This window comes from Lissotriton vulgaris, chromosome 3_1, assembly GCF_964263255.1.
Source record: "Lissotriton vulgaris chromosome 3_1, aLisVul1.2, whole genome shotgun sequence".
Taxonomy (NCBI): Eukaryota; Metazoa; Chordata; class Amphibia; order Caudata; family Salamandridae; genus Lissotriton; species Lissotriton vulgaris.
In genome coordinates this window covers 450,786,974-450,813,949 of record NC_141689.1, presented here as the reverse complement: position 1 = coordinate 450,813,949, position 26,976 = coordinate 450,786,974, and the positions used below count along the sequence as shown (strand labels likewise).

The 26,976-nt window shown below is 50.2% G+C and overlaps 1 protein-coding gene across 1 annotated transcript in view; it reads left to right on the top strand.

Moving 5' to 3' along the window:
• DIMT1 (DIM1 rRNA methyltransferase and ribosome maturation factor) overlaps positions 1–26,976 on the top strand; it is a 177,820-nt gene that overhangs the window by 28,630 nt on the left and 122,214 nt on the right. The gene's annotated exons all lie outside the window — the stretch shown is intronic.

Here is a 26,976-nt window from a genome sequence, read left to right as displayed (position 1 = left end):
TTATTACCGAGTCCGTTAACATTCCATGTCAGGACACTGAGTCTCCCACTATCTGTGGGTTGAGTTGCTAATGTACTTGCCATTCTAGGGTACAGGCCTTGCCGTATGGACGGTCTGTGGTGTAGGAGTGTATCATGTTGCGCTCCTGTACATGACTGTTTTCAACCAACTGTTTCCCCTCCCCTCCCCCCCAACATCCCTTCATCAAAACTGTTAAAAAATCCCCATCCACCACCTCCCCCTCCCCACCTTTTCCTCCCGTCCATCCCATCTGTGGAACAACTTAACTTAGAGGACTTTCAGGCGGTAAAGGTCTGTCGCCCTCAAACAAGCAACTCCAACTAGGTTATCTCAAAGTCTTCACTTAAGGCTCCTACCAGGACCCACAGGACTTTACCGTCCAGTTAACAGCGGAGCAGGTCTATCCTCTCCGCTTGTACCCCTAAGGGTGGCAACAGATCAACAAAGTTAACACTGGTGTAAGTCAAATCAGGAAAGAAAGGTGTTCTTAACTTGCGTGCCCCCAACAACGGTGTGCTGCAGTGTCGGATGTCCTTTCCGAACTTCCTCAGGATTGGGAATCTTGCGTTTCCATGTCAAGTTCTTCTGTTGTGCCATGTGCTCCCTGTTCCATTTCTCGTATCGCTTCGGCGAGAGGGTGTAGCGAGGTGTTTGCTGATTCCTCTATATCAGACAGGTGTTCCCTTTCGACATTTTCCTGCTCTGCTCCATTATGCTGCGCCACACTGCTGAACCTGGACCCCGGTGCCGGATCCTCCTCTGCGAATGCACTCCGTTCCCGGCCAATCGGCGGTCTCTCCGTGCCGGACGACGAGTGTGAGTATCTTCTCATTCTCGGGATTTGGGACCTTTGCGCCTTGGGCGGACTCCTTCTGAAGTTGGCTGCCGCCATTTCGGACCGAATTCTGCGACCTTCCTCCTCAGCCTCTCGGAGCAGGGCTCGCTTCTCCAGCCACTGCCAGGCCTCCTCGGGCCGATTGAAGAAGTGTGACCTGCCTTTGAAGAGTACTTTCAACTTTGCCGGGAAAAGCAGCATGTATGATATGTGCAGATCTTGCAGTTTTGCCTTCACCGAGTCATAGGATCGACGTTGCTTCTGAACATCCTGACTATAGTCTGGGAAGATCATGATATGTTTTCCATTCTAAGTTCCCCTTTTTTCCTGGCTTCTCGTAAGATGAGGTCTCTATCCGCAAAATTAATAAACGTGCGATGATCGGTCTCGGCCTTGCCCCTTCTGGTGGTTTGACCAGCAAGGCTCTATCCGCCCTTTCAATGACAAAGCAGTTCAAGAACTGGGCCTGCGGAAAGGTCGACGTTAGCCAGGTACGTAGAAAAGCTGCTACATCTGTCTTCTCGATGCCCTCTCTAAATCCTACGAAACGTAGGTTGTTGCGCCTCCCCCTATTTTCGGCATCATCCACTCTCCATAGCAACTGTCTGTGTGACGCTTGTAGTTCCGCCATATCTTTTCGGAGGGTTGTAAGGGAATCTTCCTCTTCCCCGATTCTGGTCTCCGCTGTGGTCACCCTCTCCGACAGATTTCGAAAGTCTTGACGTAGTAAGAGGACTTCAGAACCCACCTCACCTATTTTAGTCTCCAACGCCGCTCTAGAGTCCTGTATATCCGTCCTAGAGCCTTGGACAGCTTCCAGTAGCATGGCCGTGTCGTTGCGTGAGCCCAACGTCTTTGGGATCGCCTCCTTATGCGCCCGCGTCGTGGCATAGCTCTCAATGGATTCCTGCCTCGCCGGTCTCGCAGCCGGATCGCTTTTCCCCATTTTGTCTCTCCGACCCGGTCGCCGCCCAGCGAGGACTGACGGATGAGGGAGGAGGGGGGGTAGAGGTCACCCTTCCTGCCACCAGGCCCCCCGGCCTCTGTAGGTGTAGCGCAGGCCGAGCAGCAGGAGACCATGGCGAGGCCCGGGACTGCAGTCGCGTAACCGTGTCGCTCTTACCATGGGGCCGCCGCTTCAACCCGGACACACCTCTGACAGTGGGCACCCCACCTTGCAGTCCACTTTGCCACAGGGCCCTCAGGGAACTCTGATCGTGAAAGACCAGGGGTAACAGTCCCCAGGCGGCCGGCAGTCCGAGCAGGGGTATCCTAGGCGTCCTCAGGAGTCTCGCCTCGTGGTCCTCTCCGGGAGGGGTGCGGTTATTTAAGATCGAGGCTCCAGGGCCATAAGTACCTCTGTGGGCAAGACCCCTCGAATCTGCAGTCCCTACCGGTCGGAGGCCTCCTTTGATTTGATTTGATTAAAAAATGTATAAAGCGCAACGAATGCCCGGAGGCATCTTGGCACTGACACTAAAGAATTCGACGTCGGAGAAAAATGCATGTGTGTTTAAGTGTCTGTTTAAAAAAAACAGGTTTTTAAAGATTTTCTGAACATAATGAGGTTCGGACTGCTTTTGATCAAGATGGGTAGGCTGTCCCAGAGATTGGTCACTCTTACCAAGAAACATCTGCCGCCCCAACGCACTTGTTTGAATCTAGGTGCTTGCAACAACTTGTGACTGACCGATCTAAGATTCCTCGTAGGAGCGTAGTATTTTATTCTAGAGGTCCCTGAGTACCTGTTCCTCCCACCAGCCAATGTGCAGGCACGCATAGCTGGGAGAAAAACAGGCACCCATGGCAACGCCACGTATTTGTTGGTATACAGTTCTGGCAAACAGAAAATACTTATTGTTGAGGCACCATTTGATCATAAACCGTAATAGAGCATCATGAAGATGATGTCTGATTGGACGTTCCTGCTTTCAGTCTGCGTGCCCGCTACCCCCCCCCACTCCCCCCCCCCCCCCCCCCCCTCAATGCTCTCAATTCTCCGCCAGTGGCTCGGGGTACGGACCTTTAAGGACTCTGTCCAGGTCCCCCACCAGCCCCCAGTTCGTGCTTTTGGGCAGGGGAGGGGGGAGGGGATGCGATGCGTTCTTTCACTCACCGGCCAGTGCCAGGGCCACGCGATCCGGCCGCCGTCTTCTTCCCGGGCTCTTCGCGAAGCGTTTTCTTCACCTCGGGCTGGGCCCCTTCCGCTCCGCTGTGTGTTCGCACTGGAGTTGGTCTCACTTGCGTGTGGAGACCTGGGTATTGGCCAAAGGTGATCCGCCGCCGGGCGTCCCCACGCCTCTCGGCTTTTAACAGCAACGGCCGCCCCACAGTCTCTGTGCGGACCGCAGCTCGGCCTCAGTCAGGCGGCGGTCCTCCGTTCGGTACCCCCTCCGTCTGCCTCGGCCGTCTCCGCCTCACGATTCCGCTGCCGCCGGGGGGGTGGGGGGGGGGGGGGGGGTGTCCGGGGATCACTCCACCGCCGGTCAGACTCTTCCCCAGACTCAAGGGCACAGGATCCCCACGGGCAGCGGGTGCCAAGACCCGGGGACAGTCACAATCGGGCTGCAGCAGCGGACCCGGTCGCAATCTTGAGAGGGGCGATCCGCGCCAGCGAAGCCTCCTCACCGCCGAGTAGTGCTCACCGCCGACAGGATTTCTCCGGGAATTCACGATGCCAAGGTATCAGGACTGGATCTGCCTTAGAATATTAGGTTTTTTGGAAGTTTTAGTATCGTTGTATCGTCGGATTTGTGCAGGACACCGGGAGCCGATCAGAAGCACGTCTTACTCCACCATGCTGTTGGCCACGCCCCCAGGAACAATATCCTTGACATTTCTGGACTCTTCTTCGATTTCAACATGTGATTATGGTTGTCTGTGTATACTGTCAAGGAACCTTTTGATAACAATAGTTGAAGAACTATTACTACTGCTTGAGAATGGCATACCTTTCTTTTCCACCTTTGGCCTGTTTGGGATCACTCAATAGCCTGGAGTTACTATCTGAAGAGCACTGTTTAAATTGGCGAGAGGAAAGTTTTGAATCGCGTCACCTGGATCACGTTCTTGAGCACAAAGGGACCTGCTCGAGCGTACCATGTCCTCCGTGGAGAGCAGTTAGACCTTATGCTCTTCAGGTAGTGTTTCCCTAAACGTTTAGCTTTTTCCTTCTGGGTTTTGCGTATTCTCTTGTAGTGGCCTTAGGGCACTTTCCCACTGTAAATGCAGTGTGAAAGTGCACGCGCCCTTCCTACACACGTTTGTAAGTGGTGCTTACCTGAATTTTTTTAACCGGTCACAAGCCTGCCATTGCAGGCTGGTGTGCGCACTTGCACCTATGGTGTTTTAAAACATGTGTCCAGCCTACCATTGCAGGTCTGTGCATGTGTAATTGCACTTCTGCTCAGGCTGAATTTTGTAAATCACAAGCCAGTACTCTGAGGATTTTTCACTAACACTAGGGCATCTCTAGGGTTCTTCTGAAGTTATGAAGCGAGTGGTAAGTAAAATGCTGAGCAGCTACACCTGTGTGTTCCCTCTCCAGTCACTAAGGAATAACCTTGCATGTTTTCACTACATATGAGTTTTGCTCTTCACACAGGCTAATATGGGGAAATGGGGGCAATTGCTACTGGCTGCAACAGTGGATAGCAGTGGAGCAGCTCATAATGTTTCTTATCATTGATTCACAATGACAAATCCTCTCCTATGGTAAAGAGGTAATTGTCATTAATAGATTAAAAATGACACTTCTAGAAAGTGGGCATGCCTTTGCCATAAACTCTCTATGTGCCTTATACTTGACTCCATCCCGCACTGGAGGCTAGGGTAGCATGTCTGGGCTTTCCCTAACGGCTGGAATGACCGACATCTGCCATTTCAGGGCTTGGCTGGATAGATTGGAGGAAGAGGTTTTGACACTTGGCCTCTGAGAACCAGATCAGCTCCCGATTAAAGATTACGGCCTGCATTCCATCCCTTCAGGACTGAAATTTAGTGGAGACATCTTTGGTTCAAAGGGAGACACTTTGATCCACCCCACTTCTTTGACACCTGGTGAGCGGTGCCCTCTTACGTGCCCACATCATCTGCTGGATCTCAACTGGTAGCGTGAGTCTGGAACTAAGAAATGTGTCTGGGAGGAGCTTCGCGGGCAACCAAGATGGCCGCGTGAGCTCAGAGCTCCGAAGACCTCCCGATCCTCCGCAAAGATCCTGCCATCCATCCTGTCCCACGGTAGTGGGTACCTAATGCTGAGCCGGGGCTGATGCGGCGCCCGCTTTCAGAACGAAAATCCGACATTCCTGGACTTAGTTAGCTCGTCGACACTTTGGTGGCCCCGCCTGCGGCACTGGTGGACGTCGAGGAGTGCGAGCGGTGACCCTCCACGGAACGTTCTGCCTAAGTATTCTTGACCCGGCTGGTGCGGCTGGATTCTACGCTCTATTCTGTAACCTCCTTTGGTGGCCTTCGGGACCTTATCGTGCCGATTGTGGGCGTGCCTCACGCTTTCTTCACCCCTCTGGACTACTTTGCCCTGGTGTGCCAACATGGCGGGCAAGGGGGACTCGGACAAAGGCAAGCCTCCGAGAGTCAGTAGGAAGCCGAATCAGTCGCAATCCACCATTCCGGAACGGTTCTCCCACTCTAAGGGATCGCCGGGACTGACAGGCCGACCTAAGGACCCGATAAGGGACGAGTCCCCTGAGGATACTGAATTCACGCTTCGGGATGTGATGGGTGCGATTGCTGGGGTGAAGAATGAGATGCACACTCTTCACGAAGCGCTGTCCGGCAAGGTGGACACCCTAAAGATTGAGCTGAATCTTATCAGAACTGATCTTGGTAAGACTAATGATCGGGTGAAGTCGCTAGACCTCAAAACATCGAGCCTAGTCAACGATATGTCTGACGTGCAGACCGAGGTTCGCGACTTGAAGATGGCCAATGGACTGCTGGCACGCCGGCTGGATGAGTTTGAGGGCCGTGCGCGACGCCAGAACGTTCGCATCACTGGAGTTCCCGAGAAAGCCGTGGAGGACTCAGCTGAACTCTTTGTTGAGGAACTTGTAGTCAAGAATCTAGCACCGGGAGGTTTGAGTAAGTTTTTTCGGTGGAGAGGGCCCACAGAATACCGGGCGGTCCCCCGAAGTCGCGCGCTTCCCCTCGCCCCATCATTGCGAGACTGTTCAACTACAGGGACCGTGACGCCATTCTACAGGCATCGAGGACCGCTGGCCCGCTGCGCTTCCAGAACTCAGATGTAAACTTCTTTCCCGACTTTACTCAAGCAGTACAGAAACGGCGCCAGAGCTTTGCTGGGGTAAAGAGGAGACTTAGAGAGATGGGGATGCGCTACTCTATGCTCTATCCTGCTAAACGTCGTATTGAACACGGTCATCGAACTTTGTTTTTCGACTTCCCGGATGCGGCAGGGGACTGGCTTGATACTCTATCCCAACAGCGGACCGATCCGGCTGATCAGACGGAGGAGGCTACTGGAGGATCAGGTTCCCAGGAATGAACAAATAGACTCCTGACTTTTTCTGGGGGGGGGCTGCTGTGAGTGGCACCGACCTTAGAAACTGTGGCTTTTGCTTCGGATATCTCTGTTAGTCATATGGAGGGTGACTGGGGGGGATAGGATGCCTCCTTTCTCCTCTGAGGGTCTTCTTGTAGATTAGTTTAAGGGGCGACAGGCACACTGCTAGTTGGGGTGGCTATTAGTCCAATGCAGGGGTGCAGGGTGGGGGGTAGTTGGGATGTGTTTTTTCTGTTCTCTTTATTGTCTTTTCCTTTGTTCTGGCTGAGGTCTCATTGTTCTGCTGTATATGCTCAACGGGCGCCATTACGGGTGGGGCTGATGGGGTGGAGCGTCCTAGATGATGGGGGGTAAATCTCTTAACCTGTTGAGTTGGAACGTGAACGGGTTGGGGGATCGAATAAAACGGGGTGTTGTATTGCAAATGCTTAAACGTTGCTCGCCAGATGTTGTTCTCCTGCAGGAAACCCATCTTGTAGGAAATACGTGTAAGGCGTTGAACAGGAGAGGGTATAAGATGATGACCCATTCGGGGTTCTCTACGGGCTCCAGGGGGGTGGGCATCATGATGCGCATGTCCCTTCCACTGGAGGTGGAGTCTACCCTTGTTGACGAGAGGGGCCGATATGTGGCGGTGGTGGGTAAATGGGAGGGGCGCACCTTAGTTTTGGTTTCGGTCTACATCCCCCCGGGGCTACAGGCAACTACTTTTCAGGACCTGGGTAGCGCCATTTTGAACCTCCCTGATGGCTTGTTGATCCTGGGGGGGGGACTTTAACTCGGTGGTATCGGGGGACTTAGATCGCTTCCCATCCAGAGACCTACGTGCTTCACAGTCCTGGCTCCCGGACTTTCTTGGCTCCATGGGGCTGATTGACTGCTGGCGCCTACTGCACCCCGCCCTGCGACAGTATTCTTTTCATTCGGGTGCCCATGGTAGCCTTTCTCGTATTGATTATGTCCTGACCCCCGCGGCCCAGGCACAGTCGGTTTCCACCGCCCGCCTGATGGCCAGGGGCATCTCGGACCACTCCCCGGTTTGGGTGACCTTTGATTTTCACATCATCGCGACTTCGAGGGTGGCCCCTATCAACCCCTGGTATTTTCGTAATCCGAAGACCCGGGACCTCATGGCTAAATCTATAGAGAGGTACTTCGCCGAAAACTCCGGATCGGCTGATTCGGCTGTCTCCCTTTGGGAGGCCTTTAAAACCGTACTCCGCGGCGAGGCCTTCTCCTTGATTGCGGAAGCGCGTAGGTGGCGGGACGAGGACATGGTGCGGTTGGAATCTGAAATCTTCGATTTGAATTCCCAGCTGGCCCTGGGGCCGACTCCGGACCTGCTCCATGCCCTCTCCCTGAAACAAACGGAACTTAGGGACACTGCCACCGACGCGGCGAAGGCGGTGAGCAGGGAGCAGCAAGGCAGAATATATGACTCTGGGGACAAGGCCGGCAAACTACTGGCGTGGCTGGACAGGAGAGACCTCGCCTCCCGTGTGGTTCCAGAGATACTGGGCGAGGACGGCCTGGTCGTGACGGACCCGGCCGCCATTGTTGGGTCGTTTGCTGAATACTTTGAGGCGGTTTATACGTCTGCGGCTTCCATACCCGAATCTGCATTGACCTCCTTTTTGGAGGATATCGAGCTTCCCTGTCTATCAGATGTTGAACGGGACGATATGGACCGAGATATAGCGGTTGATGAGGTGGCGCTGGCGATTCGGTTGTTGCGCTCCGGCAAAGCGCCGGGGCCTAACGGCATTCCTGTGGAATTGTACAAGCTTAAGGCTGACACGGTGGCCGCGCCCCTACTAGATATGTTCCTTGAGGCCCGTGAGGCCGGAGAGCTCCCGCTCGACCAAAGACTTGCCACCATAGTGGTCATACACAAGGAGGGAAAGCCACGTGACCTATGCCGCTCCTATAGGCCCATCTCCCTGCTGAACGCCGAGCCCAAAATTCTGGCTAAGCTACTGGCTAACCGTCTGGTGGGGGTGATTTCGGATCTGGTTCATCCGGATCAGTCTGGATTCATACCACACCGCAACACGGCCCTCAATCTCCGCAGGCTCCACGCAGTCATGGCGCGGGCGCACCTGCTTACCACGCAGTCATGGCGCGGGCGCACCTGCTTACTGAACCTGCGGTACTCGCTTCGCTTGACGCCACCATGGCTTTCGACTCTCTGGAGTGGAACTACTTGTGGGCCGTGCTTGCTAAGCTTGGGCTCGGACCCGCCTACATCGGCTGGGTCCGGCTCCTCTACTCTGCCCCGTTAGCTAATGTGACTGTTAATGGCCGAGTGTCTGCCTCCTTCGCGCTACGCAGAGGCACCAGACAGGGATGCCCGCTGTCACCTCTCCTATTTGCGTTGGCGCTTGAACCATTGGCGGCGTGGATCCGGGTTCATCCTGAAGTCGCGGGGATTACGTGGTCTCCGGGATTTGAGGACCGGGTGTCGCTATATGCCGACGATATCCTCTTGTATCTCACCTCCCCTTGCCGCTCCCTTATAGTAGTGTTTGACTTGCTGGGCACTTTCGGTGGCTACTCGGGCCTGGTCATTAACTGGTCCAAGTCCTCTCTCTACACGTTGTGTGGTGATACTCCGCGCCTTCCCCGCGGCTGTACAATACAGGTTTCCCAACAGGGCTTTAAGTATCTGGGTATCTATATATCAAAGGATCCCCGAGCACGGTACATTCACAACTTGCTTCCTCCATTGTTGAGGCTGCGTCGAGATGTGGAGGGTTGGAAGAAGTTACCGATCTCCTTACTGGGCAGGGCGGCATTGTTTAAAATGATGTCTTTGCCACGGTTCCTCTACGCGCTGCAGAACACCCAGGATCTGGTGCCCGCTAAATATTTTGGGGAGATTGAGAACCTGCAGCGCACTTTATTGTGGGACGGTAGACCACGGATATCCCTGACGAAGTTGACCATACCGTGGTACGATGGTGGCATAGCCTTACCAGATATGCGTCGCTATTACTGGGCGTCCCAGCTGGCAGCGGTCAATCACGGCCTCTACGGCCCGGCAATCGGCCCCGGCTATGCCATGGACCGATGGCTTATGAATGATGGGAACTATTATAGAGCGTTGTATTCGAGGTCTCTGGATCGGAAGTTGACGGGACCCACCAAGACGGCGGTACGGCTGTGGAGGGTGGTTACCAAAACTCTGGGCTGGCAGGGCAGGCTTACCATGGCCACTCCACTATATGACTCCGACCTGCTAGGGAGGCTGTGGCGCTCCAAGGGGTTTGACAGATGGGAGTCCTGGCTCCCGGACTTTCTTGGCTCCATGGGGCTGATTGACTGCTGGCGCCTACTGCACCCCGCCCTGCGACAGTATTCTTTTCATTCGGGTGCCCATGGTAGCCTTTCTCGTATTGATTATGTCCTGACCCCCGCGGCCCAGGCACAGTCGGTTTCCACCGCCCGCCTGATGGCCAGGGGCATCTCGGACCACTCCCCGGTTTGGGTGACCTTTGATTTTCACATCATCGCGACTTCGAGGGTGGCCCCTATCAACCCCTGGTATTTTCGTAATCCGAAGACCCGGGACCTCATGGCTAAATCTATAGAGAGGTACTTCGCCGAAAACTCCGGATCGGCTGATTCGGCTGTCTCCCTTTGGGAGGCCTTTAAAACCGTACTCCGCGGCGAGGCCTTCTCCTTGATTGCGGAAGCGCGTAGGTGGCGGGACGAGGACATGGTGCGGTTGGAATCTGAAATCTTCGATTTGAATTCCCAGCTGGCCCTGGGGCCGACTCCGGACCTGCTCCATGCCCTCTCCCTGAAACAAACGGAACTTAGGGACACTGCCACCGACGCGGCGAAGGCGGTGAGCAGGGAGCAGCAAGGCAGAATATATGACTCTGGGGACAAGGCCGGCAAACTACTGGCGTGGCTGGACAGGAGAGACCTCGCCTCCCGTGTGGTTCCAGAGATACTGGGCGAGGACGGCCTGGTCGTGACAGACCCGGCCGCCATAGTTGGGTCGTTTGCTGAATACTTTGAGGCGGTTTATACGTCTGCGGCTTCCATACCCGAATCTGCATCGACCTCCTTTTTGGAGGATATCGAGCTTCCCTGTCTATCAGATGTTGAACGGGACGATATGGACCGAGATATAGCGGTTGATGAGGTGGCGCTGGCGATTCGGTCGTTGCGCTCCGGCAAAGCGCCGGGGCCTAACGGCATTCCTGTGGAATTGTACAAGCTTAAGGCTGACACGGTGGCCGCGCCCCTACTAGATATGTTCCTTGAGGCCCGTGAGGCCGGAGAGCTCACGCTCGACCAAAGACTTGCCACCATAGTGGTCATACACAAGGAGGGAAAGCCACGTGACCTATGCCGCTCCTATAGGCCCATCTCCCTGCTGAACGCCGAGCCCAAAATTCTGGCTAAGCTACTGGCTAACCGTCTGGTGGGGGTGATTTCGGATCTGGTTCATCCGGATCAGTCTGGATTCATACCACACCGCAACACGGCCCTCAATCTCCGCAGGCTCCACGCAGTCATGGCGCGGGCGCACCTGCTTACCACGCAGTCATGGCGCGGGCGCACCTGCTTACTGAACCTGCGGTACTCGCTTCGCTTGACGCCACCATGGCTTTCGACTCTCTGGAGTGGAACTACTTGTGGGCCGTGCTTGCTAAGCTTGGGCTCGGACCCGCCTACATCGGCTGGGTCCGGCTCCTCTACTCTGCCCCGTTAGCTAATGTGACTGTTAATGGCCGAGTGTCTGCCTCCTTCGCGCTACGCAGAGGCACCAGACAGGGATGCCCGCTGTCACCTCTCCTATTTGCGTTGGCGCTTGAACCATTGGCGGCGTGGATCCGGGTTCATCCTGAAGTCGCGGGGATTACGTGGTCTCCGGGATTTGAGGACCGGGTGTCGCTATATGCCGACGATATCCTCTTGTATCTCACCTCCCCTTGCCGCTCCCTTATAGTAGTGTTTGACTTGCTGGGCACTTTCGGTGGCTACTCGGGCCTGGTCATTAACTGGTCCAAGTCCTCTCTCTACACGTTGTGTGGTGATACTCCGCGCCTTCCCCGCGGCTGTACAATACAGGTTTCCCAACAGGGCTTTAAGTATCTGGGTATCTATATATCAAAGGATCCCCGGGCACGGTACATTCACAACTTGCTTCCTCCATTGTTGAGGCTGCGTCGAGATGTGGAGGGTTGGAAGAAGTTACCGATCTCCTTACTGGGCAGGGCGGCATTGTTTAAAATGATGTCTTTGCCACGGTTCCTCTACGCGCTGCAGAACACCCAGGATCTGGTGCCCGCTAAATATTTTGGGGAGATTGAGAACCTGCAGCGCACTTTATTGTGGTACGGTAGACCACGGATATCCCTGACGAAGTTGACCATACCGTGGTACGATGGTGGCATAGCCTTACCAGATATGCGTCGCTATTACTGGGCGTCCCAGCTGGCAGCGGTCAAGCACGGCCTCTACGGCCCGGCAATCGGCCCCGGCTATGCCATGGACCGATGGCTTATGAATGATGGGAACTATTATAGAGCGTTGTATTCGAGGTCTCTGGATCGGAAGTTGACGGGACCCACCAAGACGGCGGTACGGCTGTGGAGGGTGGTTACCAAAACTCTGGGCTGGCAGGGCAGGCTTACCATGGCCACTCCACTATATGACTCCGACCTGCTAGGGAGGCTGTGGCGCTCCAAGGGGTTTGACAGATGGGAGTCCTGGCTCCCGGACTTTCTTGGCTCCATGGGGCTGATTGACTGCTGGCGCCTACTGCACCCCGCCCTGCGACAGTATTCTTTTCATTCGGGTGCCCATGGTAGCCTTTCTCGTATTGATTATGTCCTGACCCCCGCGGCCCAGGCACAGTCGGTTTCCACCGCCCGCCTGATGGCCAGGGGCATCTCGGACCACTCCCCGGTTTGGGTGACCTTTGATTTTCACATCATCGCGACTTCGAGGGTGGCCCCTATCAACCCCTGGTATTTTCGTAATCCGAAGACCCGGGACCTCATGGCTAAATCTATAGAGAGGTACTTCGCCGAAAACTCCGGATCGGCTGATTCGGCTGTCTCCCTTTGGGAGGCCTTTAAAACCGTACTCCGCGGCGAGGCCTTCTCCTTGATTGCGGAAGCGCGTAGGTGGCGGGACGAGGACATGGTGCGGTTGGAATCTGAAATCTTCGATTTGAATTCCCAGCTGGCCCTGGGGCCGACTCCGGACCTGCTCCATGCCCTCTCCCTGAAACAAACGGAACTTAGGGACACTGCCACCGACGCGGCGAAGGCGGTGAGCAGGGAGCAGCAAGGCAGAATATATGACTCTGGGGACAAGGCCGGCAAACTACTGGCGTGGCTGGACAGGAGAGACCTCGCCTCCCGTGTGGTTCCAGAGATACTGGGCGAGGACGGCCTGGTCGTGACGGACCCGGCCGCCATTGTTGGGTCGTTTGCTGAATACTTTGAGGCGGTTTATACGTCTGCGGCTTCCATACCCGAATCTGCATCGACCTCCTTTTTGGAGGATATCGAGCTTCCCTGTCTATCAGATGTTGAACGGGACGATATGGACCGAGATATAGCGGTTGATGAGGTGGCGCTGGCGATTCGGTCGTTGCGCTCCGGCAAAGCGCCGGGGCCTAACGGCATTCCTGTGGAATTGTACAAGCTTAAGGCTGACACGGTGGCCGCGCCCCTACTAGATATGTTCCTTGAGGCCCGTGAGGCCGGAGAGCTCACGCTCGACCAAAGACTTGCCACCATAGTGGTCATACACAAGGAGGGAAAGCCACGTGACCTATGCCGCTCCTATAGGCCCATCTCCCTGCTGAACGCCGAGCCCAAAATTCTGGCTAAGCTACTGGCTAACCGTCTGGTGGGGGTGATTTCGGATCTGGTTCATCCGGATCAGTCTGGATTCATACCACACCGCAACACGGCCCTCAATCTCCGCAGGCTCCACGCAGTCATGGCGCGGGCGCACCTGCTTACCACGCAGTCATGGCGCGGGCGCACCTGCTTACTGAACCTGCGGTACTCGCTTCGCTTGACGCCACCATGGCTTTCGACTCTCTGGAGTGGAACTACTTGTGGGCCGTGCTTGCTAAGCTTGGGCTCGGACCCGCCTACATCGGCTGGGTCCGGCTCCTCTACTCTGCCCCGTTAGCTAATGTGACTGTTAATGGCCGAGTGTCTGCCTCCTTCGCGCTACGCAGAGGCACCAGACAGGGATGCCCGCTGTCACCTCTCCTATTTGCGTTGGCGCTTGAACCATTGGCGGCGTGGATCCGGGTTCATCCTGAAGTCGCGGGGATTACGTGGTCTCCGGGATTTGAGGACCGGGTGTCGCTATATGCCGACGATATCCTCTTGTATCTCACCTCCCCTTGCCGCTCCCTTATAGTAGTGTTTGACTTGCTGGGCACTTTCGGTGGCTACTCGGGCCTGGTCATTAACTGGTCCAAGTCCTCTCTCTACACGTTGTGTGGTGATACTCCGCGCCTTCCCCGCGGCTGTACAATACAGGTTTCCCAACAGGGCTTTAAGTATCTGGGTATCTATATATCAAAGGATCCCCGGGCACGGTACATTCACAACTTGCTTCCTCCATTGTTGAGGCTGCGTCGAGATGTGGAGGGTTGGAAGAAGTTACCGATCTCCTTACTGGGCAGGGCGGCATTGTTTAAAATGATGTCTTTGCCACGGTTCCTCTACGCGCTGCAGAACACCCAGGATCTGGTGCCCGCTAAATATTTTGGGGAGATTGAGAACCTGCAGCGCACTTTATTGTGGTACGGTAGACCACGGATATCCCTGACGAAGTTGACCATACCGTGGTACGATGGTGGCATAGCCTTACCAGATATGCGTCGCTATTACTGGGCGTCCCAGCTGGCAGCGGTCAATCACGGCCTCTACGGCCCGGCAATCGGCCCCGGCTATGCCATGGACCGATGGCTTATGAATGATGGGAACTATTATAGAGCGTTGTATTCGAGGTCTCTGGATCGGAAGTTGACGGGACCCACCAAGACGGCGGTACGGCTGTGGAGGGTGGTTACCAAAACTCTGGGCTGGCAGGGCAGGCTTACCATGGCCACTCCACTATATGACTCCGACCTGCTAGGGAGGCTGTGGCGCTCCAAGGGGTTTGACAGATGGGATGTCATTGGGATATCGAAAGTTGGGGATGTAGTGGCCGGTGGGGTGGTCAAATCTTTTGAGGCACTACAGGCAGAGTTCCAGTTGGGCGCGACGGAGTATTTCCGGTGTGCACAGCTCCGCCACGCTCTCTTGTCCTGTATAACAGAGGGGGAGACAGTACCTGAATCGTCCCCACTGGAGGATAGAGTCTTGGATGGACACATGCCGGACAGTGCCATTTCCCTGACTTATAAGAAGCTTATTAACGTGCGGACTGACTTGCTGGTGAAGTTGAGAGAGCTTTGGGTGAACGATGGGATTGAGGTGGATGATGAGGAGTGGCAGTCAGCGGTCTCCTCCCCCAGGGAGGTAGCCATCTCGGCGAGGCTTCGACTCGTTCAATTGAAGATTCTCCACAGGGTCTATGTCACGGGCTCCAGGCTTCTACACATGGGGCTTTCACAGGATGGCATGTGCCGCAGGGGATGTGGAATGTTTGCGACTTTCATGCACATTATTTGGGAATGTCCCGGGGTGATTCGATTCTGGAATCGGGTGCATGAGGTGATGAGAGATGTGACTGGTGTGACCTTACATGCGGAGGCCCGGCGCTGTCTTCTTAACATTTGGGGCCCGAATGACTACAATGTTGCCCAGACCCGTTGGGTCACCTTGGGCAACATGATAGCTAAGAGAGACATTGCTCAGAAGTGGGGTGCACCTGCCCCCCCACGATTGGACAGTGGGAAACCAACATGGACTGGTGCATGCTGCGCGAGAAAACTGTGTATGTGGCCAGAGGCAAACCTAAAATGTGGAGGTCCGTGTGGGGAGCGTGGAATTCCTATCGAGGTGACATCTGTGTACCCCCCGAGGCAGTGACGCCTGAAATCCGCCTGTCTCCGTAGTGCCCCCTTCCCGTTGTTCCATGCTTATTATCCTGTTCTATTACTCCCCATCTGCAATGCTGTCACTCCTTGGTACTGTTTGTGGAATAGGGTGTGCAACCCCCGACCGCTCCCAGTGATGCGAGCCCAGAATACATCGCCTGTCCTCAGCCTAGTCTCTCTCTCTCTCTTTTTCTTTTTCTCTTGTTCCCTCGCTTTCTCACCTCTTCTCCTTCTTTCTCCTTCTTGATATCTGGTTTATTTATTGTTCTAGAATGTCTTATTTGAAAATTAAACCTGAATGTTCCTGTGTAAAGTGTTGTGCACGATTTTGATTACGGGTATAATGCTGCCTGGCCTCCGGGATGTGTGGCTGAATAGCGGTGTATTTTTTCTACAAATAAAGGTTTTCCAAAAAAAAAAAAAAAAAAAGAAATGTGTCTGGAGATCGGATTATCTGGTGCGAACCCCCAGAAGTTTTGCCCGCATCTAAGGCATCTGGTACCTGCTTTGTGCATAAGCATCTTGTTGGTGGTGAGCTGATTCACCAGTTGCGGAATCCAGCGTGGCACACTTCGTCGATCGTGCTACTTATCTCCTGTCCGACATGCACACTGAATGCTCATTGCATGTGGTGTTCGATTCACAGTTGCGACCCTCGGAGGCCGTTGGGTAGTAATGTCTCATTCTACCCCGTGTGGCATTGCTAAACTTGCACCTGTGTGTGGCACGGAATTGCCTGGTACGATCAGTATCAATACGCATCAGGCACTGGGCCTCATTTCCAGGGAAGTACGGACTTTGCGACTTCATTGTGTGGGACTGGGATTATCTGGTATGACCCATATGAACTCTCACCGGACGTTTTGTCTCATTTCCCAGGAGGTATGGAATTTGGAACTCTTCATTGAGTGTGATCAGAACGGTCAGATGCGACCCGTATCAACGCGCACCAGGCATTATGCTCCTTTCCAGGGAGTTGCTGATCTGATTGATGTGTACCTGCTGGGGTTCATCTTCCGTGAGGCTCCCCTTCTTTGTTTCCCATTCATGGATTGTTCTTTTTTGGGCCCTCAGTGCGGGGGACCAACTGCCCTCTCCTCACCCGCCCAAATGACATTGTTTTGCCACGTAGTATTGCCAGGCTTGGGTCTGGGTAGGGAGAGGGATTGACTGGGCTAAAGAGACGCTTCTGAGAGCGATCAAAGAGACTGCACCATATAATTGTGTGTTATTGAATTATAAGAATGCCAGAGTGGATCTAGGTTGGACAGCATATTGCACCGCATAAGGGTGCTGGGTGTTGCGTAGTATAGGATCTTTCCCAAGTGTTCATACTACTGATGTCATTTTAACATGGTTGGGCATAGTACTGCTAGTAATATTTCCAAGTGTGATTTATGCCCAGAAATACCTGATGTTCATATTGTGTTTATTCCTGTGTGTTAAATACAAACGTTATTTACATACATCGCGGGTGAAGTCTTCTTTGTGACACTCGGCGTATTTACTGTGAGTGAGTGTGGTGCCAATGCTGAACGCATTGCCTCTGTGATTAGCCTGACTTCTCAGTGCTCAGTTACTCAAGGGTGAGCACAGATTATAGAGTGAGTGTAATCACCCACTTCTGACAGGAGTAATATGTTCTTTCTGGCTAGGGCCTCTATTCAGCGCCCCAAGAAAGTGCCAGTTCCAACAAGCGCAGATGTGCATTTTCATTGGGTGATTTCTCAAGAACGCAGAAGGACCGGCTCATGTGTATTAAACGCTTTTATGTGTGGAAGCAACAACCTATTATATTGGATGCTCGGCGGCAGAGGAATAAACACAATTTTTATTATAAAAATGATCCTATTGACGTTTTCATTGTACAGTATTTCCTGCTTCTTGTTTTTCTTTTCACTTTTTTTTTTAAACGGAAAACTGTACTGGTGAATAAGTCCATTGACCCTCATTTTACACTTATTGTTTGGTTATTGCTGTTCCAGCTCATTTTCTTTGACGTGTTTATCTGCTGTGCCTGGACTCTGATGGTATTCTTATCCTTTATTTCAATGTAAAGTTAACTCCACATCATGCACTTTGGGCTTCCTATTACATTTTTACAGAATAAGGGAGACCCTCCCATTCCTTGGACAAGATGTACGGAAGAATTTGTGACTTTTATGAAGGCCATTGATGGTGAAAGGATGGGAGCATAGAGGAAAAGAAGCATTTTGCTCCATTGTTTAGGGTCTGAGGGTCGAGTTGTATTTAGAACTTTACGCAAGTTGTACTGTTGGAAGGTCAAGGAGATATTGATGCTTAGGAGAAGACACTACTAAGGATGGTGAATCAGTTTAAACCCACTATGAGTATTACATTGAACAGATCTAAATGTCATACCTGTGTACAGATGGAGGCAGAGTCTTTTGATGAGCTTCTCACTGCATTGAGGGCCCTTTCTATGACAAGCAATTTTGGTCCCATGACGTATGAAATGATTAGGGATCAAATAATTGTACACGTCGAAAGTTTAAAAAAAAAAAAATGTATAGGAACAGTTGTGGGTCATAAGTGATCCTATGTTGCAGGATGCCATTTCTATGCTAAGGCATTAGAGCAATCAGAAACTAGCATTTGCAATGCAATAGGTCTTGCATTTTTAGAAACGTTGTCATATTGGTATTGTAAATGACAATGCCTTTTATTTTTGCAGGTGTTTTTTAAACCCATAAATAAATGGCATGGTTATTTACAAGCCAGTAGATCTAAATCTCGCAATTGCGAGACCTATTGCATTGCAAATGCATGTTGTATTTTTTTATGGTCAAATGTTACAGAAGACTGAAGAAAATGGATCGATCACATGGGCAAATGCAAAGCAACTTTGCCTCATATGCAAGTAATGCATATTTAGTGCAAGTTTCTTCAACATATGACATAAGCATAAGCATAATAATGAAAACATAGTAAACTTACTGCACATACACGAAGTTAGGAGCAAAGGTACATGCGACATTTGCTGCACAAGTGGCAACAGAGTAACCTTTTACCCCTCGTACAAGTCATCCCACCAGTCATGTACCTGTAATTTGCGAAGCCAGGACCAGTGTATAATCCTGCGGGATAAGCGGTTGTGTGCCTCTGAATGGAAGGTATGTTGTACCTTATCGAGATTATGTGCCCTCCAGCCATCTATTAGTCCCATTGCTTCTAGAAAACTGGAAAACGCTTGAGGGGTTGTATGGGGGTGGGTGTCTGTCTAAAGCGCAGGAGACAATAGAATTAAAATCGCCTCCGAGCACAAGGTGTCTGTCAGGCAATGTCAGGAGTATAGCACTCAAGTCAGTGAATGTTGTGTCCTGCATCCTGGGAGGTGCGTATATTGACATAAAGGTGATGGGTCTGCCCTCCCAAGAGCCCGTAATTCCAACATTTCTACCTCGGTCATCTACATACGTAGAGGTGAGCGAGAAAGGAAACTGTTTTTTCTGCATAATACCTACTCACCAGGAGCTAGAGGTGAAGCCCGCATGCGCCACCATCGAGTTTCCCCACCTGTGCATTGCCTTACATGAGTTGTCAACGAGGTGTGTTTCCTGGAATAAAACAATGCCTGGCGATTGTCTTCTGATATACTGCAACACAACACTCCTCTTGATCTTGTCCCCCAACCCGTTAACATTCCAACTTAAGAGTTTGAATTCCCTGTTGTACTGCATTCCCATTTTAAGCTAGGCAGATCCCCCCCCTAATGGGGTCACATGTATACATTGTACCGTTGAGATAATACAACAAAACAACATGCAAAAAGAGTAACAGTCCCTCCCAACCACTCCCCACCCTGCTCCCCTGCACTCCAGGCTTATAACTACCTATATTATTTAAATGCAGAGTGCCTGTCGCCCAACTATTCTACTGAACAGAAAAAACACACACGGAGGAGGCTTCAGAACCGTATCGCCCCCGCCTACCACCACAGACTATTGATGCAGGACATGTCCGATATTCAGGTCTCCAGATGGCAGAGTTCCCAGGGCATCAGTGCAAAGTTAAATATCAGCTTGGGCCGGGCATCAATGGCTCAGAGTTCTACAGTGGATGAAGCAAAGCGTTTTGAAGCAGTGAAGGCCCTTTCGCAATAGAGCCCCGCTGGATTCACTGGTTGGTGGAGTCCCATTCCGGCGAGGGTCTAAGGCTGTACAGCCAGTCAGATGCCACTTCTGGAAGGTCAAAGAAGCGAGTTTTACCATCAAGTTCAACTCGTAGGCGCACTGGGAAGTACTTGAGACCTTTTTCTCTTAACCTTCGCATGACATCAAGGAAGGAGCGTCGCCGCATCTGCACCGGGCGGGTAAAGTCGGGGAAGAAGGGGATCTCCGAGTTAGCCACTTGGACTAGAGGAGCAACCCTTGCCGCCTGGAGGATTGTGTCTCTGTCTCTGTAATTGAGCAGCCGGGCCAGTATTGGACGAACAGTTTAGAAAGGCCCTTTGGTTGTAACTACGTTGAGATCAGTTCCTCAATGAATAGGTCAGCAGCTGGCCCTTCCGATTTCTCTGGCATGCCAAGAACGCGGATGTTATTGCATCTCAGGCGTCCCTCATAATCATCCAGATTGTCCTCCGTGTATTTGCGAAATGATTGAAGCTATCCGATGTCCGTTTGGAGTTGTGAGGTGTCCTCCGCAAAGCTGTTGGTGGTAATTTCCAATTGCTTGACCTTCTCTCTGTATTTTGTGGGATCTGCTCTGATCAGCGTCACCTCCGAGGAGAGAGTGTCAATACACGTGCGGATGCCTATGATAGCTGCCATTAAGTCCTTCATCGTAGGCTCGTGGGGTCCTGCTCAGCTCCACCTTGCGATTTGTCGCTGGTACCCTTCTTCTCAGTAAGGTCCGCCTTCGGGCTGGTAAATCGATCAAGTCTACTTTGTTGAGACACCCTGAAGCCCTTGGCGCCGGACATGGCGAGTCCCCCTTAGTGCCCTGGATTGGATCCCCAGATGCAATGCAAGGTGGAGTTGTCTTTTGGCAAGGTCTTCCTGAGGTTGTCTGCCTAGTGCAGGGCCTATCACATACTGAGGTGGAGGATGCTGATTTAAGGCGGGGGCAGTCACTCGCACGCACTATTCAGCCCGCTCCGGTGTCTGCGAGGGCAAAGCAGGTCTTCTCTGTAACGTCAACGTTGTGCAGCATCAAACGAGTCTCGCGGCCCCAACAGCAACAAGGCCGTATCGGGCGGGTCGCGGGGTCTCTTCGCTCACCTCCGGCAGCCGACCTGGGCCTCAGCATGAGTGTATGTGTTCCGGGGCTGTCGCGGCCCCACCCACTTGGGTGCCGCAGTACCCCAGCTAACGCTCCGATTGATTTTCCTCACAGACGTTGGGGGGGGGGGAGGTTTCACAGACAACTTCAGAGCCCTGTGATATTATTTTGACGTACCCCGAGGGTGGAGGAGGGGGTCACGCCCACAACCTTGTCTCCCCGGCCGGCCACTTCACCAATCGAGGCCCCGTCTCCTCCAGCTATAGGCCCGGGGTCGTTGAGTGGCACAGCTCCTGCCCACTGTCACCAATTTTGCTTGAGGAAGTTCCAGACGGTGCCGCTTGTGCTCCCGTTGTTGATTCTGCACCTTTTGGCCGGATAGTTGTATCGGATTAATGCGGTAGGACTGGAGGGTCACCGAGCAGCCCTAGGTTGCTGTCATGATGGTTTGCCGCTAAGCCCTGCCTCTTAACCAAGACCTTTTGATTTTATTAAAATTCTGTCTCTGAATCTATAGGCTGGCACCATTGTAAATGACCTCATTCTGCTCTTTCTCAAGGCACATATGTCACATTGTAGGACCCAAAAATATTATTCAGTTTTGGAAATATTTGTTATAATGGTGAGGGCCTGGCAGCTCCCACATCAATAAAGTTTTACCAAAATCATCCCAAAACAAGACATGCATTGACAAAACCAAAAGGCTGACCAGCTATGACCTATTGGTTTTGCCGATGAATGTTGTTCGTTTCCTGTAATCTTGTTAAAACTGGCTGCACTGATTTTCCATTATGAATATTGTTTGGGAATACTCGCATGCATCAACACATTTTACTAGAAGATGCTTCAAAGCAATACCTAAAATGTCACAATAGTTTAGCTAAAGCGTTTTTTAGGTCTCGCGACCTGCGGTGCACTGCATAGCAGTGCTTACGCAAGTCGCGTGAGCTATTGTAATAAAAAAACAGGGATTGTGAGCTGACCTAGGAATCGCACACACTTGTGCATGTGCGTTTCCTTTTCAGCTCCCCCATTGGCCTTTGCGTGCGTCTTATTGTAAAAGACTGCACGCAATTGGCCCAAAGCACGCGCATAGCTCCTCCCATGGCCTATTGGTGTCTATTACGTGCACCAAGCGCGTAATCGACACCAATAGGCCGTGGGAGGAGCTATGATTGTGCCCACACAGGCGTGACATGCGCGCCACTTGTTCTACTGTCTGCTACCATCCGCACGCACTAAGGGAGCGCAGTCCGCTTTCATTTTCGGGACCGCAAGCACTATATATTTTTGAAAATATTATTGCTTGAGGGAATTGCGGCCAGTCTGCAACTTAGATTCATGCGTGAGTGAATTAACATAATATTTAGGAAATTAATAAATTCATTATTAACACCATGTTTTAGTGACTTATCTTGAAATTGTGTCTATTAGTTAATTAACCAATAATACCAATAAACCTTAATGATACAGTAACCCTTAGCGGAGAGTCGAAAACATGTTTCTTCTGTCAATCTGCCTTTCACAGCCCCTTGAGAGACTCATATTTGTAACGGGCACAGGCCAAATTCGTTATGAAGTAACTTTAAAGAGGCGATTCATTTACGTTATCCCACTAGAGTGTCTGTGTTGGCAAAGGCAAACTTCTTTCGAAATGTTCTAGAATCAGTCACTTTTTTTGGTTGCATATTTATATAGCGCGAACCCAACCCGAAGGTGGAGCGCTTTACATGAGCACTGTATTTACGTTACATATTCAGGCAGGGGGAGATTAAGTGATTTGCCCAGAATCCCCGGGATGTGGACGCGACCCCGAGGCTCAAACCCTGGTCTCCAGCACCAAAGTCAGCAGTCTTTGGTGGGGCTTATCAGCGAGACGCAGTGGACGCACTTTGATGGAAATGGTTCTTTCAAACAATCTCTCGACAATATTATGAAACATCCCAGGATCAAGGGTTTGCCCTGCATGTGATGTCACATGTGATTGTAGACTGATGCCATATGCATAACATCTCACTCGGTCTTTAATATCTTAACAGCGGAAGTTGCAATTTGCTCGTGGTACCACAGTACAGTAATTTACAGCCTGCTTTTGATTTTTGAGGCATAGAATGTTACTTTGCATGCATCACCCCATCCTGCAAGGCAAGATACTCTCTATTCTCACCCCCGGTGTACCCGGACAACCCAGGTGTCCCAAGCCAGGAGCTGCCGCTAACCCTGGCGCCCCTCCTCTCGCTCTGACAGGTATTCATTGCACAGTGAGTCAGAGCTAAAAAGCTTACGCTTTGTGCCTGGTGTGCGTGGAGGAGAGTGCGGCTACGCCTTGAAACTGGGAATATTGAGGGCTCAGTCTAGCAAGCATCTCAGTCTGGGACGACATCACAGGTATGTATGTTTATGGCGTTTCGTTCGCACCGCCTCGTCAGCATTTGGCGAATGCAATGACCTGACAAAATAATGGGGCTTCCTGTAGAATGTGAGACTGTGATTAGAGGTACTTGAGTCTTCTATATCTACCCAGACACCATTCCACCATGCACCCACCCCAACCCCTCCGCAGACGCCCAACCACCACAGCTCCCGTGCCAAAGTCACCCTGCTGCCATGCACCCACCCCAGCCCATTCCCAGACAGCCAACCACCCGCAGCTCCTGTGCCAGTCACCCTGCCACCATGCACCCACCCCTTCCTCCCTTTTGTTCTCCTGAGCTCCCTGTGATCTCCGCTCCCTTCCGTTTTAACTGGGACGCCATTTGCACTCCTTTTTCTTTCACATAAAAGGTCCAGGGGGTGGGGAGAGCTCTTTGACAGAAATTACTGGCTGTGGAAAAGATGAACCTCACTAGTGCCGGTTTAGTACTTGAATTTAACAATCAGCAGCTGTACAGTAACGGATCGAACCATTCCAGTGCCCAGCACCATCTGTCAGGCTTTTTTGTTAACTTTCGTTTAAGCTACGATGTGTTTGTTGTAATCTGAGATTCTGCAGTAGGTTGTGGATTCCGAGTCTTGTTTGAGAAATACATAATGCTGTTTAAAATGTTGTGGCTGCAGCAGCATATAATTCCATTCTTGTTCCTTTTTTCCACAAACGGCATACTTATCTTGTCTCCCCTCCCTCATAACCAACTTCCCATGTTCTGGTTCTCCAGCGGTGCCCCGAGGTCATACGAATGGCAATAGCGCTATGCAGATATCATCACTCAACTACATACAAAAACACAAATAAAAACATTGCCATTTTTAACAGCAACAGCTCTAGCTTTCCCAAATGCGAGACCTGTTGCATTGCAAATGCTTGTTTCTACTTGCATTTGTTTGTGAACATTTTATTTTTAAAGCTAAGACTCATCAGTATTGCTTTCAAGCTTCTGCAAATATTTGCATCTAATCGGAGAGCATTCTGGAAGCATTATACGAAGAGTATAAACTTTGCAAATGTGCATACACATTATTATACTGGAACCCCTGTCAGCAGTGCAGTCAGAGCTAACAGCCTTTACTTGGTGCGCTTGTCCTAATAATCTAGGTGTTGCATTAATAAACCATAAATACAAGTTCGAACTGCATGAACATACTGAAGCAAAGATTACCTTAACTGCAGATAATGACCTTCCCTGATCCATGATGTGTTACTGTAAACAGGCAGCCAATGGATTTGTACTGCTGGGGGTTGTGCCTACATATCACAATGACGAAATAAACATGAAAACGTGTTGTCCTTGAACCCAAACAATATATCCTGGGAGTCACCCTACAGGAATTCTACAGCCCTGTGTTTGGATTATCTTCTGAGGTATCAGTGTTGCAAAGGGCTATATTCCATATTTTCAAGGATGTGGACAATTTTGAGAAGTGTTTCTAAAATGATATTTTGATATTTTCAAATGATGTACAAGAACATTTGGAACGTATTAGTATGTAGAAAGCTGGAAAAACATGGTCTGACTCTCAAGGGCTCCAAATGCAAATTGTTCAGTAATTCGTTGGATTATTTAGGCCATTATTTGTCTGATAATCGTGTTGTGCCCAATACATCTATTGTATCATCAATGCTCCTGCACCATAAAAAGTAGAGAATAACCCCTCTCATTCATGGGATTGTATGAATATTCTGGCAAATTCATTAGAAATGTTTCCACCAAAATTGAGCCCTTGAGGGAATTGAAAAGTTAAAATTTGGAATTTGTTTTATCTAGAAAAACGGCATATTCTGGAGACACCTATGTTGAAGCCCTTCTGTTTAAACAAATAATTTATTCTTACTGTAGATGCTAGCATGTATGGAGTTGATATGTGCAGAATCTCATTGAATATACAACAAGATAGATTCCCCCTCACCGGTGCACGAGAGAAAATATTCTAATATTGTTCTAGACCCACATCAGGTAGTCGGTATTCCCTACGTTTTGTACCTTATATGTTGTGTACTACATAAGCAATTTACATAAATTCTTTAGAAAAATACACTTTTATCTATTCTTCTCATTATAATAAATGTGCCTACACTTTGAAATTTGTATTATTATCCACAATTTTAAAATGGTCACAATTGAAAGTCTTTTCATGACATTAAAATCAATACACAACATTCATCAATTAAATATTATACACAAAAACTGTTAATGCAGTATTTGTGGTTTCCTTTTTTTCATGCTACCTTCTTCAGGACATTTTACTACAATAGCTTTATGTAGCTAAAATCAAACCAAAATATTGTTGGAGCATACAACAGCTACATTTCTGTAAACGCCTGTTAACCTAAAATTACAATTTCTCATTTACTTATTTACTTCTTATCACACATCTATGCACTTATAAAGGCACTACCTACTTTGACACTACCCTTTCCACCTTGAACATTTCCTCACAGGCAACACATTGCTCAAATCGTGTACAATTTTCTGATCAATACATTGAAATTTTGCCCATAATATATGATAACATGTTATCATACGTTTTATCCTATTGCACACCTATTCCTACCTCATGCCCCTTTAGGAAATAAGTATGGTATGTTTTTATAAGGGGGATAGATACCTTTAGACATTTGGCTTCTTTTCCAGGGTCTGTTTCCAACAGAATAATTCAGGAGTGTATCATATTATATTACTCCCTTATTACATCATTTTTCCTTACCCCAGTTTTACATGGTGTGATATTTTCGACCACCAGGGCAACAATGAATTTAAGTTCTGACCTAATTCCCGCGTAGGGTGTTTGAATAGCATTACCAAAATGATTGTCATTTAATCATTGTCAATAATTTCTCATCCGATTACCTATGTTTGATAACTCATTATAAAAGGCCTATAGAGATTGTGTGTATTCATTATTCTTATCTCCACATCACTACATTTCTCGTTGTCAAATTCCTGAGAGATGGGCTGTTTCCCTGTTCACTGTTGCTCTACTTCATTTTGTCTTCCCTTAATTCAAATAAAAATAGATACATACATTTTCCAAAACTCTCCTGTAAGAAAATTAACCTCTCTACTTCTCTTATATAGGTGGCATTACACTCCTTAGACAAAGAATGGCCCGCAGTTTGCTGTAGATGGAGTGTGTGTGTGGGGGGAAGGGGTGGTCTTCGACGATGGGAGGCGGGTATTGTTCGTTTCTACCACAGTGGGTATGCCCACTTAAGTTATGTATGTTGAAAAATCTAATAACACAATCATCGAAACTTAAAAGGAAGATGAGGGATTTATTCAGCATGAAATAAATGTAAATGAATGAATGACGTAAAACAAATGATCAGATCAGTGTTACAGTGATGATCTAACACCAATAAGCAGTATAGCATTCACCTACATCCAACCTACAAAAATGTCAAGAAAACTAAACGAATTAATGGGCTGGTAAGTTTTAAGGCTTGAAGAAAAGGGAGTCTGTAAAGGCCATGAGATGGGATTAAGGTGTCTAAAACGTTCTTCTCTCATTATCAGAAATATTGTGACATTGCCTTAAAATTCTTTAAAAACTGCCAGTTTATCAGCAAATTGTTTATATGCCTGCAGAGTACAGGAGGTTTATTAACATGACCAATTATTTTTGTTTTTATTGTAGCCTATGTTGCCATTGAAAAGAAGGGGTGGCCAGCAAGTTATTCTGATCATGACAATATTATAAAATTATCTTTAAAAACAGCTTCTGTAAAACCTTGTCCGACATTTCACCATTTATGAGAGCTCTCAAAAAGGGGTTTATATATTTAAAGGTTCCTACCCTTTGTGCCACCGTGATGGCCACCTAGAAAGGCTTCATACTTTGTTCTTTTATTTGGAAATA